Here is an 18,923-nt window from a genome sequence, read left to right on the forward strand (position 1 = left end):
GTACGATCAGTATTAAATGGCATAGTACAATGATATAAAACTACCCTTAGGAAACTTCAGGGTATTTCATGATTTCCCTAACCTCTCAGGGCAAATAGATTTAGGATCCCACAAAAGCTCTTTTGTGGTTTTGGCCTCATAACTTCACTCTGTATCCAGGCCAACAGAACTCTGAATCTACCCATTAGAACAATGGTATTTCCCAGAGGTCCTATTTTTATCCATAGCTTTTTCACCTAATGTAGAATTTTTTTATTGCTCTACTTTTTTATGCTATTGTATGGATTATTTGTTCAGTAGGATTAATATAGACATGAAACAAACTTGAAGACAGAAACTGGCAGATTTTCAGTGAATAATTTGAAGGAAAAAATGACTATTCTAACATCTGATGTAAGTTAACTTAAATGTAAGAAACATATTTTGAAGTGATAAATTTTTCAATTAGTTATGTTTCAATTAGTTATGCCTTGGGGGTACTTCCAGTCCCTGAATGCTTTCAACTAAATTCTTGGCTTGAGGTTTCTTTTTTAAAATCATCCATTACGTTAACTAGTGTCGAAAGATGGGCCCCCATTGACCCATGCATTGGTATTCGCTTTCTGAGTTCCTCTCCCACACTGAGTCTGGGATGGACCTGTGACTTGCTTTTATCAGTGGAATGTAGCACAAGTGGTGCTGAGTCATTCAGGCCTAAACGTTAAGAAGCCTTGGCAGCTTTGCTTTGTGCTCTTTGGAACCTTGAGCTTCTGTGTTCGAAGCCTGGCTACCCTGTTGGGAATATTATTTGGAGAGGAAGAGAGACCCAGCTGTCCCAGTGTCCTAGTTGAGCCTATAAATGACTCCAGCACCAGCCATCATTTGTCTCCAACTGTGTGAGAGATCTCAAGTGAGACCAGCAGAAACAGCTCCAGCAGACCCAGGCAACCTACAGAACTGGCAGAGATAATAAAATGACAGTGGTTTTAAGTCATTAAATTTTGGTATAGTAGTTTGTATAGGGCAATAGAAAAACTAAAATGCCTAGTGTGAAATTAGGCTTCAAACTTGTGATAGAGCTGGCTTATATTTATGAATTCTCAGGGGGAGCTTCACCCTTTCTGCAATTTGCTGCCAATTTTGAGGCAGGCAATTGAGTGGGGGTGAATGGTTCCTTGCACTGACAGTGTAGACCTTTGGGGTCCTAGTTTTATTCTGCGGGTTTCCTAGTAGACTATTTACTAGATGGGTCTTGGACTTCGTTTTGTGGGATCCCAGAGATAAGTGATGCTTTGAAAACAAAAGCTCTGATTCAACAAGTTTAACAAATAATTTAAAAACAAAAGCTAGCTTTAGTGCTCTGCTAACCTTCATTTAAAGTTTTGTCTTTCATATTTCTTGCTTTCTTTCCATTCATGGATGCATTTTAAAAGATTTAAATTTCTTTTCCCAGCTATTTTTAGTAGGAAGTTCTGTTTCAGGTATCTAGTTGGCTACACTGCCAGAAATGGCAGCCCTGAAATGATAATTTTGGATGAGGATGGAGTTGCCTTCTGCTTAGCAAAGCTGAAGGGTTAACTATTGATTCAAATTAGAAAGAATGCAGTGTAGGAGTGGTATTATGTGAAGAAAACTTTTATTTTAAAAATTATTTTCTTAAACGAAAGATGGGAATAAGAAGGAAATATTCATGTTTTACAGATTGAAGACATTGTATAAAAATGTTTCCTGAAGTATAAAGTTCCCCAAATATATATGCACAGGAAAGAAATTAAGAGCATTTCCTTCAGTTAAAGGCCAATAATTCAATAAAAATAGAGAATTTATGTCTGTCCTCTGTTAAATAAGAAGGACTCTATTTTAAAAGGTAGGTGTTCTTTAGGTGGTAAACCAATGTTTCTTGTAGCTTATGTATGTGAGCAAGTTCTCTTGACATCCAGACATGATACTTTCTACCACATCATACTTCTTGGTGCTCCTGAAACACTTTGTGTTCTCTGACAACTCCAGATATTTTTTAGACCAGTGTTATAGTTATTTGTGTGCCATCCTATTTCCTTTACTGGATTGGAAGCTGGTCAGGATAGGCTGGGTTTTACTGTGGCAACAATCTCCAATCTCAATTTCTTAACAAAAGTTTTATTTCTTACTCACACTATATTTCCAGTGAGGGTTTTTTTGGGGATGTCCTGTTCATTGTAAACACTCAGGGACCCAGGCTGAAAGATATCCATCTTGATGTGCTTCCATGATTACTGTGGCTGGGGGAAGGGGTTGTGGGATGTGGCTCATTGTCTTAAAAATTCCACCCTGAAGAGTTACATGTCACTTCTGCTTACATTTTATTGGCCAAAGCAAGTCTTGTGGCCACACCTAGCTTCAAAAGGGCAGGGAAGTGCAATTCTACCATGTTCCTTGAGGAAGGAGAATCGGAAACATTTGCTGAACAGCGCTAATAATGATTACAGAAGTTTCTTGAGCTAATAAGTTTTTTCCTTACCTTTTGATTCTGTATAGTGTACTGGTTTTTGCACATGGAAGCTCAGTAGAAAATAGTGAGTCAATGGCTTGGAAATGTGGTTTCTTTTGGCATGTGTGTGTGTGTGTGCACGCCTGTGTGTGTGTGTGTGTGTAGTGGCTGAGTTTTTAACCAAAGATCATGTGGATTTCTCAGACCCTTCTGAAACCATTCCACATTAGTAGAGACTCTTATCAACTTTCTAGTTAATGAGTTAATATAACAAGTATCCATCTGTCTAGAGTGCTATCCAATAGAAATATAATAAAAGCCACAAATGTATTTTTAAATTGTCAAGTAGCCATATTAAAAAAGTAAAAAAAAAAAGAGGAAATTAATTTTAGTAATATATTTTACTTGATCCAATATACCCAAAATATTATAATTTCTATATGTAATCAGTATACAAATTATCAATGTGGTATTTTACCTTTTTAATTTTTGTATTAAGTCTTTGAAATCTAATGTGTATTTCATACAGCACATTTCAGTTCAGACTAGCCACATTTCAAGTACACCTTAGGCACATATGGCTAATGGCAACTGCCTTGGACAGTGCAGATTTAGAGGATACAGTTATCAGGATCCATGATCATGGTAGGATTTTCACATTAGCTGAGCCATAGCTGTTAGGACCCTGCATATAGTTGTTCCCACATTGCTACACCCACAAGAGGAATTTCTAGGTCCGAGGATAGCCCTGTGCTGTCTGCAATGGGAAAGCCATGCAGTAATTTGATGACACCATAGTAATAAATAAGACAGTGTTAGCTAGTTCAAAGGTTAAGTGGGTCAATCTAAAATTTTTGTCTTGATTTTTAAAAGAGCAGAAGATGGAGTTTTCTGTGAGTTTTAAACCTCTGAAACTGACATGGGAAGGTGGGGGAGGTGTCTCCTGCAGTCCAGGTCTGAGTCTTTGATGTCTGTTGGTGTACAGAAATATGTTTGAGTTGTACTGAAGTCTTTTCTGCTTAGAGCATCAGTATCAGTCTTTTTGTTGTTGCTGCTGTTGTTGTTTTGCTTATCTTCCACCCCTTCTTTTTTTTCCCTCTAAGAAGATAGAACATTCTGAAGTGTGTATGTTTCATATCGTTATGGCACTTGCACATGGTTCAAAAAAATAAAATATTTGCATATATGTACACTCTCATTCTATTGTAACAAAAGTTAACACTTTACATTTCTGAGCTCTCCTTATTTGCCAGGTATGCTCTAAGTGAGGCAGTTGATATTATTGTCTCCTTCTTTTGGATGAGGAAAACTAAGGTGCAGAGTCCTTAAATAATTAACTCAGGAACTCACAGCAAGTAAGTGGTAAGTGGCAGAACAGGGATTTAAACCCACTTGGTCAAGGTCAGAACCCATCTTCATAGCCACCATGGAATTCTGAGTCTCAACTATGTAATTGCTAGTTTCAAGAGGATCATAGGCTCCTGGAGGGGAAAATGACCTTAGAGATGCTGTCAGTTTTAGAAATACAGGAATCCATTCTAAACATCTGTGACAGGTGGCTGTCTCAACTTTAACATTGTCAGTGATGGGGTTACAATCTCTTAAAGCAAAACATTTTTTTTTTTTTTTTTAGCTTGAATTGTAAAAAGTTCTTATTTTGAGCCAAATCTAGTGTAAATTCATCTCAAACACCGGATAACACTTGTTATCAAGCCAGGTCTTCTCTCCTCTTGACTCTACTGATAATTTTTTTTTCGTATCTACTTTGGCACTATCTCTTCTAAAGGCTGCCAAGTAAATACTGAACCAATTGACCTCTTGTGTTTATCTTTCCTGATTGATTTTTTTAAATATTTGTGTATAGAAAGTAATACATGCTCATCAAAGAAAACTTGAAATCAGAAAAGAATTTTAAAAAATCACTCACAATCACATAATCCAGAGATAACCACTGTAAACATTTATATCTTTTGTTTCAGCTTTTTCTTCCTGTGATTGTATGTGTAGTCATACAGTGCAGGTCCTCTTGTCTGACACAGTCTGGGTTGATAGTTGGTCAGTTAGTTGAAAAATTTGGTTATAGTTTATATGTGTTGTGGTTTATGTTACCTCATTTTAGGCAATTTAATTTAGCCTCAAACACATAAATGTACATTCAGATACCATCTTTTGATATGTAACCAAGGCGTTTCTTTGCCTGTGATTGAAGTTATGCATTGCTGTTCTTATAACAACACACTTCTATTGCATCATCTACAATGTCTAGTTCTAGTTCTTTAAATTGGAGGAAAAAAAAGTTTCTTCTGAACTACTTGGACAGAATCCTTCTAGATATCTGATTTTTCTCCCAAACTTTTACATTTCTCTGCCCATATCTAATTGGACAGCAGTATATTTAATGTCTTGCCTTTATCAAATGTTTCTAAAGCTTTTCAACTAGAATTAAACTTCCTGATTATAGTAATATGTATAACTGAAAAAAAGTTTAGCAGTAAACATACAACTCCAGTGTAGGGGTAGAAGTGGGTAGACATTCTAGACAGTAGCCTACTGCTATAAGTGTATTGTATACAGTAGGCAATTAGAATTATATTTTAAGAGTGAATGGAAAATGCCAGTGAATCCAGTGAGTTGGGTTTATTCATAGAGCTACTCTGTGTCAGCATGTGTGTATGAGTATATATGTATTTGGAATCATGTAGTTTTAATATTCTGCCTTTTAAAAGAATTGTGAAGATTAAAACAATTCTCTCAGACATTGTTTTTTTAAATATCCAAATAATATTCATTCCAATGAGTGCATGTATCTTACTTTACTCACTATTTGTATTCTGTCCAATAGGAGAAAAATTAGGGTAGTTCCCAGTTTTTATTAATGGACCTTTTGATTGTTTCCAAATACCTTTATTAAAACAATTCTGTAGTGACTATTTTTGCATAAATATCTTTGAGTGTTTAAGTATTCTTACGAGATAAATTCTTAGGTATGAAAATTACTAGGTCAAAGGATAGGAACATTTAAAAATAATAGATATTCCCAAATTGCCTTCTAAAGACCTGTATAAATAAATATGTGCTCTCACCAACCTTGTAAAACCTATCTGTCCCAAGCCTGTTTTTGTGCCCATTAACTTGAGAATGCTCCCAGACCTCCCAGCTTTTCAGAATTAGCAAGACTACAGGTTAGTTCTCCTAATTTGTATTAGGAATTATGTTTCAGATTTCCCATTCACTTTAGGTGTCACCACTTGTAGGACACTTACTGGTCTGTTTTCTTCATCAGCACAGTTATAGCATTGCATTACTCAGTTATTTCCAAGGTCCATTTCAGCTCTGACCAGCTGTGTCTTTTGGCTTCTGTTTATTTGCATTCAGTTTTTCTTGTTTGTTTCAGTCTAGCTTTCTCCTTTGTTGACATTTTGTATCTTGATTCTGTTCTCTTGTAATACTAGCTATTCCTTTTAGCATTGTGCCACTTGCATATTTTAAGTTCTAGGTATTGGTTTCCAGTCTGTATCAAATACATGTAACTAAGATTTTGCAGTTTTATCCACAAAGATAAAATAATTGTTAATACCACACTGAAATTGAACTACATTTTTTATATATAGCATTGCTAATTTACTGACTTAACTCTAAATTTTGCTGTTTTTTGTGCTGTCTGGTAATATGGACCTTAAAAACAGACCTCTATTCTATTTACGTGTCTTCATCTACGTTTGCTATTACTGCAAGTTCACATTCATATGGCAGCCATGGAATTAAAGCTATTAATTATTAATGTATTGTTTCATCAATACAAGGTGAATGTACCAACATACAAATTTCAGTGTTCTCTACTTTTATTTATTTATTTGGGTGCACTGATGGATCCTGGATTAATCCTTTTGGGGGAGGGGATTACTTTAAGATTATATAAAATTGTTGCACCCTAGAAGTAAATGTTAGAACCAAGTTTTGAGATTTTTGGCAAATCAGTTATCTTTGCAGTATAATGAATATGGTAAAAAATGTCTGATTCTTGTTCAGTAGAGGCTTAGCTTTACTAATTAATATTATTTACCAATACCGTATATTCTTTGTTTCTACTACTCTGAATTTCAGTTTTTAGTTTTTCATGTATTTGCAAGTTGAAAATTGATTCAAATGAGGACTTTTATGCATATTGTGGAATTTAATTTCACACATTATAGATTTTGAAATTTATTGTAATCTTGGCTCAGAACTATTGTTCCGAGTCGCAGTGTAATACAGTCTGCTGGTTGAATCTAATTAAGGTATCGTATCATTTGCATGCAATATGTATCTTTGCCTAGAATGCTCTAAAATTCCTCACTTGGGAATAGCACTTCCCTTAGTTCTTCGTTTGATTGAAAAATCCAGCAATATTTGACACACTGGATGTAACTGTTGTTTAAGAGGCAGACATTGCTTATCTTTTGCATTTGTTGACTATTTTAACAAAATGCTCAACTGCAATTTCTAGCATGATTACTAATAGAGTATTAATCTCACTAATTTCATTTGCTATTACTACATTCAAAGACAAGCATGACAGTGTTCCAGCTCTGGGTATACAACTATTAGGGAAGTGTAAATAATTTAGTAAATGCAAGTTGAATAGATTGCAAGTAAATTGCTTTCAAACAATTATAAATTATAAGTTTAAAGAAAATGGGCAAGTTGTCTCTTTGTGAGATTGTATTTTACAGTTATAAAGTTGACTACAGTACTATGATTATGTATGGAAGAAGTTGCCTGCCTTTCTTAGTCTCATGTGAAAGATGAGCAATTTCATGCCCACCAGAATTCCCAGGATTATCTTGCTTTGCCCACAGATCTTTTTGCCTCCCTCCCACTTGGGTTTCTCCCTTTGTTACCCATTTCTTGCTCTCATTTGCAAGGTAATTGTCCCTTAAATAAACAAACAAGGATCCTCCATAGGCTGAGCAAAAACAGGGGTTAAGGGGCATAGCCCTGGCTGACACAAGGCCTTTTGTGGAGCTCCTCCTCCCCAGCAGAATCGTTCCTCTCAAAGTCTTCTCTGTTTAATCTTGGGATATATATTTAAATAACCAGTCTTCCCCCATCTACTTCTAGGCTTCCTTGAACCCTTTAGTAACATATAATAGAAAAAGTACGAGCTCTCTCTTCTTAGCTGATCTCATCCCCCTTTTTGCTCTAGAACAAAGTTTATCAGCCCCAGCTCTATTGACATTTTGGACCAGATACTTCTTTGGGTATGTGTGTGTGTGTGCGTGTGTGTGTGTGTGCATGCGCTTGTCTTGTGTATTGTAGATTGTTTGGCAGCATTCCTGGCCTTTACCCTCAAGATGCCAGTAGCATTCCCCACCCTGCTACCTCCAAGTTGTGACAGACAAATATGTCTCCAGACATTGTCAGATGTCCCCTGGAGGGCAAAATTTGAGAACCAGTACCATATATTATTGAGCAAGTAACTTAATCTCCCTGGTTGAACTTAGTTTCCTCATCTATGTAATGTGGGTAATAATCCTTGCCTGTTGCACAGGATAAAATATATATACGAGTGTTTTGTGTGTTTAAAGTACCGTGTACAAATAAGATTGAATTAAGCCTGGCAGCAGAACTGAGCTCTGGATTCTATTTCTGCCAGTATTTCAATGCAGAAAATGGATCTGAGAATGTCAAGAGATAGGGATGAGTCACAGGCCTCAGGACTTGTAGATGATACTCTACAGAGGTGTTCTGTCCAAACATGGAAAATGGGTGGGTACCTTTCATGAGGTGGCGTGAGCAGGCCTTGACTAGGTGATGTGTTCCTTACGAGGCATTCCTGAGATTCTGAGGCTGCTGCCTTGGAGCAGAGTTCCCCTGAGAGGGCATGAGGCATTCCTCACAATGGCTTTAGCCTTTCTTACTGTACTAGTATTAAGCACTCTGGCATGCTTGAGTTCTGGCTAACAAGCCCATCTCTGATCTACTATTTTTTAGAGTATTCCTATTTCCCTCTCCTATTTATTTTAGATTCAACAAACATTTATTGAGTGCCTTTTATGTGCGAGGCATTGTGCTGATGTTTTCACATACATTCTCTTTTGTTCCTTTTATAGTCCTATAAGTGACAGTAACTGTTTTACAGATAGTAATACTAATAGTAGAGTTATAGCAGTAGTGGTAGAAGTAGCTAACATTTACTGGGTTCTTACTGTGCACTAAGTGCTTTACCTGTGTTAAATCATTGAAAGGTAGGAAAAATCCTATGGAGTAGGTATTACTGTAGTTTGTTTTACAGATAAAGAAACGGATGCACAGAGAGGTTAAATAGCTTGCACAAGATCACATGGCTAGTAAGTGGTAGATTTTGGATTTCAACCTAGACATTTTGATTCCAGTGTCTACTTTCTTAGAAAATAGGCTTAGAGAGTTTAAATGATTTGTACAAGTTCGTAGAGGTAACAAGAGGCAGAACTGGGACTTAAGCATTGTGTCTGACTTCAAATCCGTTGCTGTTTCCAATGTGCCAAATATCACGCTTCTCATTCACTTGTTTTTGCTTCTTTCTAGATAGGATTGCTTCTGTTGTACCAACTGACAGCACAGAGAATCCATTAAAAGAAATTTCATGAATTCAAAATGGGATAATAAAAAGGGGTGATAAAAAAGAGACAAAAAGGAATCTGAAATCAGTTTGATGGAGGTCTCATTCAGTACTTTGGTCTGAATATTTATTTTCTCATCTAGCTTTCATTGATACGACCTTTTATTTAGGAGGAATTTTGTTTTGGATGATAGTTTTTGAATTTAAAGGAATAATATTTATTTTATTATGATAGGTCCGAACATTGGAGCAGACCAGAAGAGGCTGGAACCTAGAACCAGGCTCATCCTTGGGGTAGGGCAGGCGCTGGTGGGAGAGAGGTAATGCGAGGAAGTTAAGCCCTTATAGATGATGTCCAGAGAGTAAGCAGAAATGGGTCCACAGACAGTCAGCACCTGGGGTTCCCAATTTGTGTCTAGACATTGAGGAAGGTCATGACCATTTAGTCAATGTAAGCAGGTGGAAAGGGACTTGTCCCCAGGCTGTATTCTACTCCCTAAGGAACCTTAGCAAGAGCAAGCTAGAATGTTTGAGAGAATGGGAAAATGAGTAGTTTTCCAAGAAATATAATAAGTCAGGTTACCAGTTTGAATCACAAGAGACATTGGTCTCAGGAATAAGGAAAAGCTCAGATATGAGAGTAGGGACAGCTGGGTCAGGGCCAGACACACAGCAACTGTGACTTACCCCTGAGTCCCAGAGAGTTGGCTGAATCATCTAAAAATCCCACATTCCTTGGGATAGGGCTGGAGCCCAGGCAGCTCTGAGCCTACATGTTGGAGGTTCTGTTGTCTTTGGGTGAGGGACAGTAAGGAGAAATGAATTAGAGGCTCATCACTGTAATATACAAACAAACTTTGTCAGTTTCTGACACTGGCAAATGTTAACATCCATTGGCAAGGTGTAAATAAGAGTGGACTCTGGCTAATAAAGGAGCAATGTTTTTTTTGTTTTGTTTTGTTTTTAATTAGAGAAGTTGTAGGTTTACAGATAAATCAGGCATAAAATACAGAGTTCCCGTATACCACCCTTTTCTTAACATATTGTGTTAGTGTGGTGTATTTGTTGCAATTGATGAATGAACATTTTTATAATTGTACCATTAATTATAGTCCATGGTTTACTTTAGGGGTCACTTTGTTTTGTATGGCTAGTCCTGTGGTCTAGTAGCATGTATACAATCTAAAATGTTCCCTTCTAACCACATTCAAATATACAATTCAGTTCTGTTAATTAAGTTCACAATGTTGTGCTACCATTGCCACCATCCATTACTTTTCCATCACCCCAAACAGAAACTCTGACAATTTAGGCATTCTCTAACCTCACCTCAGCCCCTGGTAACCTGTATTCTGGTTTCTGACTCTCTGACTTTGCGTATTCTAATTATTTCATATCAGTGAGATCATACAATATTTGTCCTTTTGTGTCTGGCTTATTTCACTCAACATGATGTCTTTAAGGTTCATCCTTGTTGTCACATGTATCAGAACTTCATTCCTTTTTATGGCTGTATAATATTCCATTGTTGTGTGTACCACATTTTGTTTATGCATTCATCTGTTGATGGAAGCTTGGGTTGCTCCCATCTTTTGACAAGTGTTAATAATGCCACTTTGAAACATTGTTGGGCACTAATCTGTTCAAATCACTGCTTTCAGTTCTTTTAGGGATTTACCTAGAAGTGTGATTACTAGGTCATACGGTAATTCTGTATTTAACTTTTTGAGGAACTGCCAACCTGTCTTCCACAGAGCTGCACCATTTTATGTTCTCATCAGCAATGAATGAGTGTTCCTATTTCTCTACATCCTCTCCAACCCTTGTAATTTTCCTCTTTTTTTTTTTAGTGGTAGCCATTCTATTGTGTGTGAAATGGTATCTTGTGGTTTTGATTTGCATTTCCCAATTGGCTAATGATGTAGAGCATATTTTCAGGTACCTTTTGGCCATTTGTATATCTTCTTTGGAGAAATATCTTTTCAAGTCTTTTGCCCATTTTTAAAATTGTGTTATATGTCTTTCTTTTGTTGAATTATAGGTTTTTTAAATATATATATATATATTCTGGGTATTAAACCCTTATTGGCTATGTGGCTTCCAAATATTTATCTCCCATTGTGTAGATTGTCATTTTACTTTTATGATAAATTCCGCTGATGCCCAAAAGTTTTGAATTTTGATGAGATCCCATTTATCTGTATTTTCTTTTGTTGCTTGGGCTTTGGGTATAAAGTGTAAGAAACTGTAGCCTAACACAAGGTCCTGAAGATGCTTCCCTATGTTTTCTTCTAGGAATTTGATCTCGCTCTTATAATTAGGTCTTTGATCTGTTTAGAATTGATTTTTTGTATATGGTGTGAAGTAGGGGTCCACCTTCATTCTTTTGCATATGGAGATCCAGTTTTCCCAGCACCATTTGTTGAAATGACTGTTCTTTCCAATTCAGTGGACTTGGCACCCTTGTCTAAAATCAGTTGTGACTATTGATTCCTGAGCTCTCAACTTTATTCCATTGCTCTATATATCTGTCTTTGTGCCAGCACCATGCTGTTTTGATTACTGTGGCTTTGTAAGAAGTTTCAAGATAGACTGGGAAGTGTAAGTCTTCCAACTTCATTCTTCTTTTTCAATCTGGCTTTTAAAAAGCTATTTGGGTCCCTTACCCTTCCATACAAATTTGATGATTGCCAATTTTGATTGGGATTGTGTTGAATTTGTAAGTCACTTTGGGTAGAATTGACATCTTTTTTTTTTTTTTTTTTTTAATTCAGTTTTATTGAAATATATTCACAAACCATACAGTCATCCATGGTATACAATCAACTGTTCACAATATGATCATATAGTTATGCGTTCATCACCACAATCTATTTCTGAACATTTTCCTTACATCAGAAAGAATCAGAATAAGAATAAAAAATAAAAGTGAAAAGAGAGTACCCAAACCATCCCCCCATCCCACCCTATTTGTCATTTAGTTTTTACTCCCATTTTTCTACTGATTTTTTTCCAATTTTTTAACTTTGTTTATCAAAAAATTAAAAACAAACAGGCAAACAACAACCAAAAAAACCCCATAACATTTCAAACAAAGCAATGGATTAAGGAAAACAAATAACCTAAAATAACTACTTTGCTTCCAATATGTTCCTACCATACCCCAAGAAAATTAATAAACCATGTCCAAACAGAGGAGTAAGAAAAACAAATAATCTAAAATAACTACATTGCTTCCAACATGTTCCTACCATACCCCAAGAAAATTAACAACCCCTAAGAAAACAAAGGAATAAGAGAAAAAAAAAAAAAAACCTAAAATAACTCTATTGCTTCCAACATGATCTTACTATATCCAAGAAAGTTTACAAACCATAATCATTCCTGAGCATTCCCATAACATTGAGATTACCCTCCATAGTTTATCTGTTCTTACTAGATTATCATTCCCCCTCCACTAATTGGTATCTCTAGGTCCCCTACATTCTACAGTATAAAACATTGTACATTTTTCACAGAATTCACATTAGTGGTAACATACAATATCTCTCTTTTTGTGCCTGGCTTATTTTGCTCAGCATTATGTCTTTTTTTTTTTTTTTTTTTTTAATCTTCATTTTATTGAGATATATTCATATACCACGCAGTCATACAAAACAAATCGTACTTTCGATTGTTCACAGTACCATTACATAGTTGTACATTCATCACCCAAATCAATCCCTGACACCTTCATTAGCACACACACAAGAATAACAAGAATAATAATTAGAGTGAAAAAGAGCAATTGAAGTAAAAAAGAACACTGGGTACCTTTGTCTGTTTGTTTCCTTCCCCTATTTTTCTACTCATCCATCCCTAAACTAGACAAAGTGGAGTGTGGTCCTTATGGCTTTCCCAATCCCTTTGTCACCCCTCATAAGCTACATTTTTATACAACTGTCTTCGAGATTCATGGGTTCTGGGTTGTAGTTTGATAGTTTCAGGTATCCACCACCAGCTACCCCAATTCTTTAGAACCTAAAAAGGGTTGTCTAAAGTGTGCGTAAGAGTGCCCACCAGAGTGACCTCTCGGCTCCTTTTGGATTCTTTCTGCCACTGAAGCTTATTTCATTTCCTTTCACATCCCCCTTTTGGTCAAGAAGATGTTCTCCGTCCCACGATGCCAGGTCTACATTCCTCCCCGGGAGTCATATTCCACGTTGCCAGGGAGATTCAGTCCCCTGGGTGTCTGATCCCACGTAGGGGGGAGAGCAGTGATTTCACCTTTCAAGTTGGCTTAGCTAGAGAGACAGGGCCATATCTGAGCAACAAAGAGGCATTCGGGAGGAGGCTCTTAGGCACAACCATAGGGAGGCCTAGCCTCTCCTTTGCAGCAACTGTCTTCCCAAGGGTAAAACCTGTGGTAGAGGGCTCAACCCATCAAACCACCAGTCCCCTATGTCTGTGGTCATGTTAGCAACCATGGAGGTGGGGTAGGCGAATACCCCTGCATTCTCCACAGGCTCTTCAAGGGGGCACTGCATCTTTTTTTTTTTTCCTTGTTTTTTTTTTAACTTTCCCTTCTTTTTTTTTTTTTTTTTTTAATCATTTTATTGAGATATATTCACATACCACGCAGTCATACAAAACAAATCATACTTTCGATTGTTTACAATACCATTACATAGTTGTACATTCATCACCTAAATCAATCCCTGACACCTTCATTAGCACACACACAAAAATAACAAGAATAATAATTAGAGTGAAAAAGAGCAATTGAAGTAAAAAAGAACACTGGGTACCTTTGTCTGTTTGTTTCCTTCCCCTATTTTTCTACTCATCCATCCATAAACTAGACAAAGTGGAGTGTGGTCCTTATGGCTTTCCCAATCCCATTGTCACCCCTCATAAGCTACATTTTTATACAACTGTCTTCGAGATTCATGGGTTCTGGGTTGTAGTTTGATAGTTTCAGGTATCCACCACCAGCTACCCCAATTCATAAAACTTATGCTAGAGGGCTCAACCCATCAAACCACCAGTCCCCTATGTCTGTGGTCATGTTAGCAACCATGGAGGTGGGGTAGGCGAATACCCCTGCATTCTCCACAGGCTCCTCAAGGGGGCACTACATCATTTTTTTTTCCTTGTTTTTCTTTTTTTTTTTTTAACTTTCCCTTCTTTTTTAAATCAACTGTATGAAAAAAAAGTTAAAAAGAAAACAAACATACAATAAAAGAACATTTCAAAGAGACCATAACAAGGGAGTAAGAAAAAGACAACTAACCTAAGATAACTGCTTAACTTCCAACATGTTCCTACTTTACCCCAAGAAAGTTACCTGATATAGCAACATTTCTGTGAACTTGCTCCTACTATATCCATCAGAAGTTAACAGACCATTGTCATTCCTGGGCATCCCCAGAACGTTAAATAGCTTATCTGTTCTTCTTGGATTATTGTTCCCCCTTCCTTAATTGCTCTCTATTGCTAGTTCCCCTACATTCTACATTATAAGCCATTTGTTTTATATTTTTCAAAATTCCCATTAGTGGTAGCATATAATATTTCTCTTTTTGTGCCTGGCTTATTTCGCTCAGCATTATGTCTTCAAGGTTCATCCATGTTGTCATATGTTTCACCAGATCGTTCCTTCTTACTGCCGCGTAGTATTCCATCATGTGTGTATACCACATTTTATTTATCCACTCATCTGTTGAAGGACATTTGGGTTGTTTCCATCTCTTGGCAATTGTGAATAATGCTGCTATGAACATTGGCGTGCAGATATCTGTTCGTGTCACTGCTTTCCGATCTTCCGGGTATATACCGAGAAGTGCAATCGCTGGGTCGAATGGTAACTCTATATCTAGTTTTCTAAGGAACTGCCAAACTGACTTCCAGAGTGGCTGAACCATTATACAGTCCCACCAACAGTGAATAAGAGTTCCAATTTCTCCACATCCCCTCCAGCATTTGTAGTTTCCTGTTTGTTTAATGGCAGCCATTCTAACCGGTGTTAGATGGTATCTCATTGTGGTCTTAATTTGCATCTCTCTAATAGCTAGTGAAGCTGAACATTTTTTCATGTGTTTCTTGGCCATTTGTATTTCTTCTTCAGAGAACTGTCTTTTCATATCTTTTGCCCATTTTATAATTGGGCCGACTGTACTATTGTCATTGAGTTGTAGGATTTCTTTATATATGCAAGATATCAGTCTTTTGTCAGATACATGGTTTCCAACAATTTTTTCCCATTGAGTTGGCTGCCTCTTTTCCTTTTTGAGAAATTCCTTTGAGGTGCAGAAACTTCTAAGCTTGAGGAGTTCCCATTTATCTATTTTCTCTTTTGTTGCTTGTGCTTTGGGTGTAAAGTCTAGGAAGTGGCCGCCTAATACAAGGTCTTGAAGATGTTTTCCTACATTATCTTCTAGGAGTTTTATGGTACTTTCTTTTATATTGAGATCTTTGGTCCATTTTGAGTTAATTTTTGTGTAGGGGGTGAGGTAGGGGTCCTCTTTCATTCTTTTGGATATGGATATCCAACTCTCCCAGCCCCATTTGTTGAAAAGACCATTATGACTCAGTTCAGTGACTTTGGGTGCCTTATCAAAGATCAGTCGGCCATAGATCTGAGGGTCTGTCTCCGAATTCTCAATTCGATTCCATTGATCTATGTGTCTATCTTTGTGCCAGTACCATGCTGTTTTGGCAACTGTGGCTTTATAATAAGCTTCAAAGTCAGGGAGTGTAAGTCCTCCCACTTCGTTTTTCTTTTTTAGAGTGTCTTTGGCAATTCGAGGCATCTTCCCTTTCCAAATAAATTTGATAACTAGCTTTTCCAAGTCTGCAAAGTAGGTTGTTGGAATTTTGATTGGGATTGCATTGAATCTGTAGATGAGTTTGGGTAGAATTGACATCTTAATGACATTTAGTCTTCCTATCCATGAACATGGAATATTTTTCCATCTTTTAAGGTCCCCTTCTATTTCTTTTAGTAGAGTTATGTAGTTTTCTTTGTATAGGTCTTTTACATCTTTGGTTAAGTTTATTCCTAGGTACTTGAGTTTTTTAGTTGCTATTGAAAATGGTATCTTTTTCTTGAGTGTCTCTTGAGTTTGTTCATTTCTAGCATATAGAAACATTACTGACTTATGTGCATTAACCTTGTATCCCGCTACTTTGCTAAATTTGTTTATTAGCTCTAGTAGCTGTATCGTCGATGTCTCAGGGTTTTCTAGATATAAGATCATATCATCTGCAAACGATGACAGTTTTACTTCTTCTTTTCCAATTTGGATGCCTTTTATTTCTTTGTCTTGCCGGATTGCCCTGGCTAGCACTTCTAGCACAATGTTGAATAACAGTGGTGATAGCGGGCATCCTTGTCTTGTTCCTGATCTTAGAGGGAAGGCTTTCAGTCTCTCACCATTGAGTACTATGCTGGCTGTGGGTTTTTCATATATGCTCTTTATCATGTTGAGGAAGTTTCCTTCAATTCCTACCTTTTGAAGTGTTTTTATCAAAAAGGGATGTTGGATTTTGTCAAATGCTTTTTCAGCATCTATTGAGATGATCAATTGATTTTTCCCTTTTGACTTGTTAATGTGTTGTAATACATTGATTGATTTTCTTATGTTGAATCATCCTTGCATGCCTGGAATAAACCCCACTTGGTCATGGTGTATGATTTTTTTAATGTGTCTTTGGATTCGATTTGCAAGTATTTTGTTGAGGATTTTTGCATCTATATTCATTAGGGAGATTGGCCGGTAGTTTTCCTTTTTTGTAACATCTTTTCCTGGTTTTGGTATTAGATTGATGTTAGCTTCATAAAATGAGTTAGGTAGTGTTCCATTTTCTTCAATGTTTTGAAAGAGTTTGAGTAAGATTGGTGTCAGTTCTTTCTGGAAAGTTTGGTAGAATTCCCCTGTAAAGCCATCTGGCCCTGGGCATTTATTTGTGGGAAGATTTTTGATGACTGATTGGATCTCTTTGCTTGTGATGGGTTGGTTGAGTTCTTCTATTTCTTCTCTGGTCAGTCTAGGTTGTTCATATGTTTCCAGGAAATTGTCCATTTCCTCTACATTATCCAGTTTGTTGCCATACAATTGTTCATAGTATCCTCTTATAATTTTTTTAATTTCTTCAGGATCTGCAGTTATGTCACCTTTTTCATTCATTATTTTGTTTATATGGGTCTTCTCTCTTTTTGATTTTGTCAGTCTAGCTAGGGGCTTGTCAATCTTGTTGATCTTCTCAAAGAACCAACTTTTGGTGACATTTATCCTCTCTATTGTTTTTTTGTTCTCTATGTCATTTATTTCTGCTTTAATCCTTGTTATTTCTTTTCTTCTGCTTGGTTTAGGATTGGTTTGCTGTTCATTTTCTAGCTTCTTCAGTTGATCCATTAGTTCTTTGATTTTGGCTCTTTCTTCCTTTTTAATATATGCGTTTAGTGCTATAAATTTCCCCCTTAGCACTGCTTTTGCTGCATCCCATAGGTTTTGGTATGTTGTGTTCTCATTTTCATTCGTCTCTATATATTTAGCAATTTCTCTTGCTATTTCTTCTTTAACCCACTGATTGTTTAGGAGTGTGTTGTTTAACCTCCAGGTATTTGTGAATTTTCTAAGTCTCTGATGGTTATTGACTTCTAATTATATTCCATTGTGGTCAGAGAATGTGCTTTGAATAATTTCAATCTTTTTAAATTTATTGAGGCTTGTTTTATGTCCCAGCATATGATCTATTCTGGAGAAAGTTCCGTGAGCACTAGAAAAGTATGTGTATCCTGGTGGTTTGGGATGTAATGTCCTGTATATGTCTGTTAAATCTAATTCATTGATCAGATTGTTTAGGTTTTCAATTTCCTTATTGGTCTTCTGTCTGGTTGATCTATCTATAGGAGAGAGTGATGTGTTGAAGTCTCCCAGAATTATTGTGGAAACATCAATTGCTTCCTTTAGTTTTGCCAGTGTTTCTCTCATGTATTTTGTGGCACCTTGATTGGGTGCATAGACATTTACGATTGTTATTTCTTCTTGCTGAATTGCCCCTTTTATTAGTATGTAGTGGCCTTCTTTGTCTCTCAAAACATCCCTGCATTTGAAGTCTATTTTATCTGAGATTAATATTGCTACACCTGCTTTCTTTTGGCTGTAGCTTGCATGAAATATTTTTTTCCATCCTTTCACTTTCAGTTTCTTTGTGTCCCTGTGTCTAAGATGAGTCTCTTGTATGCAGCATATTGATGGTTCATTTTTTTTTGATCCATTCTGCGAATCTATATCTTTTAATTGGGGAGTTTAATCCATTTACATTCAACGTTATAACCGTGAAGGCATTTCTTGAATCAGCCATCTTATCCTTTGGTTTATGTTTGTCATATTTTTCCCCTCTGTCTATTAATATCCTTTATTGTACCCATACCGAATCTCTTTAGTACTGAACCTTTCTCCAAGTCTCTCTGTCCTGTCTTTGTTTCTCTGTCTGTAGGGCTCCCTTTAGTATCTCCAGTAGGGCAGGTCTCTTGTTAGCAAATTCTCTCAGCATTTGTTTGTCTGTGAAAAATTTAAGCTTTCCCTGAAATTTGAAGGAGAGCTTTGCTGGATAAAGTATTCTTGGCTGGAAATTTTTCTCACTCAGAATTTTAAATATATCGTGCCACTGCCTTCTTGCCTCCATGGTGGCTGCTGAGTAGTCACTACTTAGTCTTATGCTGTTTCCTTTGTATGTGGTGAATTGCTTTTCTCTTGCTGCTTTCAGAACTTGCTCCTTCTCTTCTGTGTTTGATAGTGTGATCAGTATATGTCTCGGAGTGGGTTTATTTGGATTTATTCTATTTGGAGTTCGCTGAGCATTTATGATTTGTGTATTTATGTTGTTTAGAAGATTTGGGAAGTTTTC

General features: G+C 36.7%; 1 protein-coding gene across 1 annotated transcript in view; it reads left to right on the top strand.

Annotated features, from left to right (window-relative positions):
* Positions 1-18,923, top strand: part of MELK (maternal embryonic leucine zipper kinase) — a 129,414-nt gene that overhangs the window by 59,658 nt on the left and 50,833 nt on the right. The gene's annotated exons all lie outside the window — the stretch shown is intronic.

The sequence above is a fragment of the Choloepus didactylus genome, chromosome 10 (genome assembly GCF_015220235.1).
Source record: "Choloepus didactylus isolate mChoDid1 chromosome 10, mChoDid1.pri, whole genome shotgun sequence".
Taxonomy (NCBI): domain Eukaryota; kingdom Metazoa; phylum Chordata; class Mammalia; order Pilosa; family Megalonychidae; genus Choloepus; species Choloepus didactylus.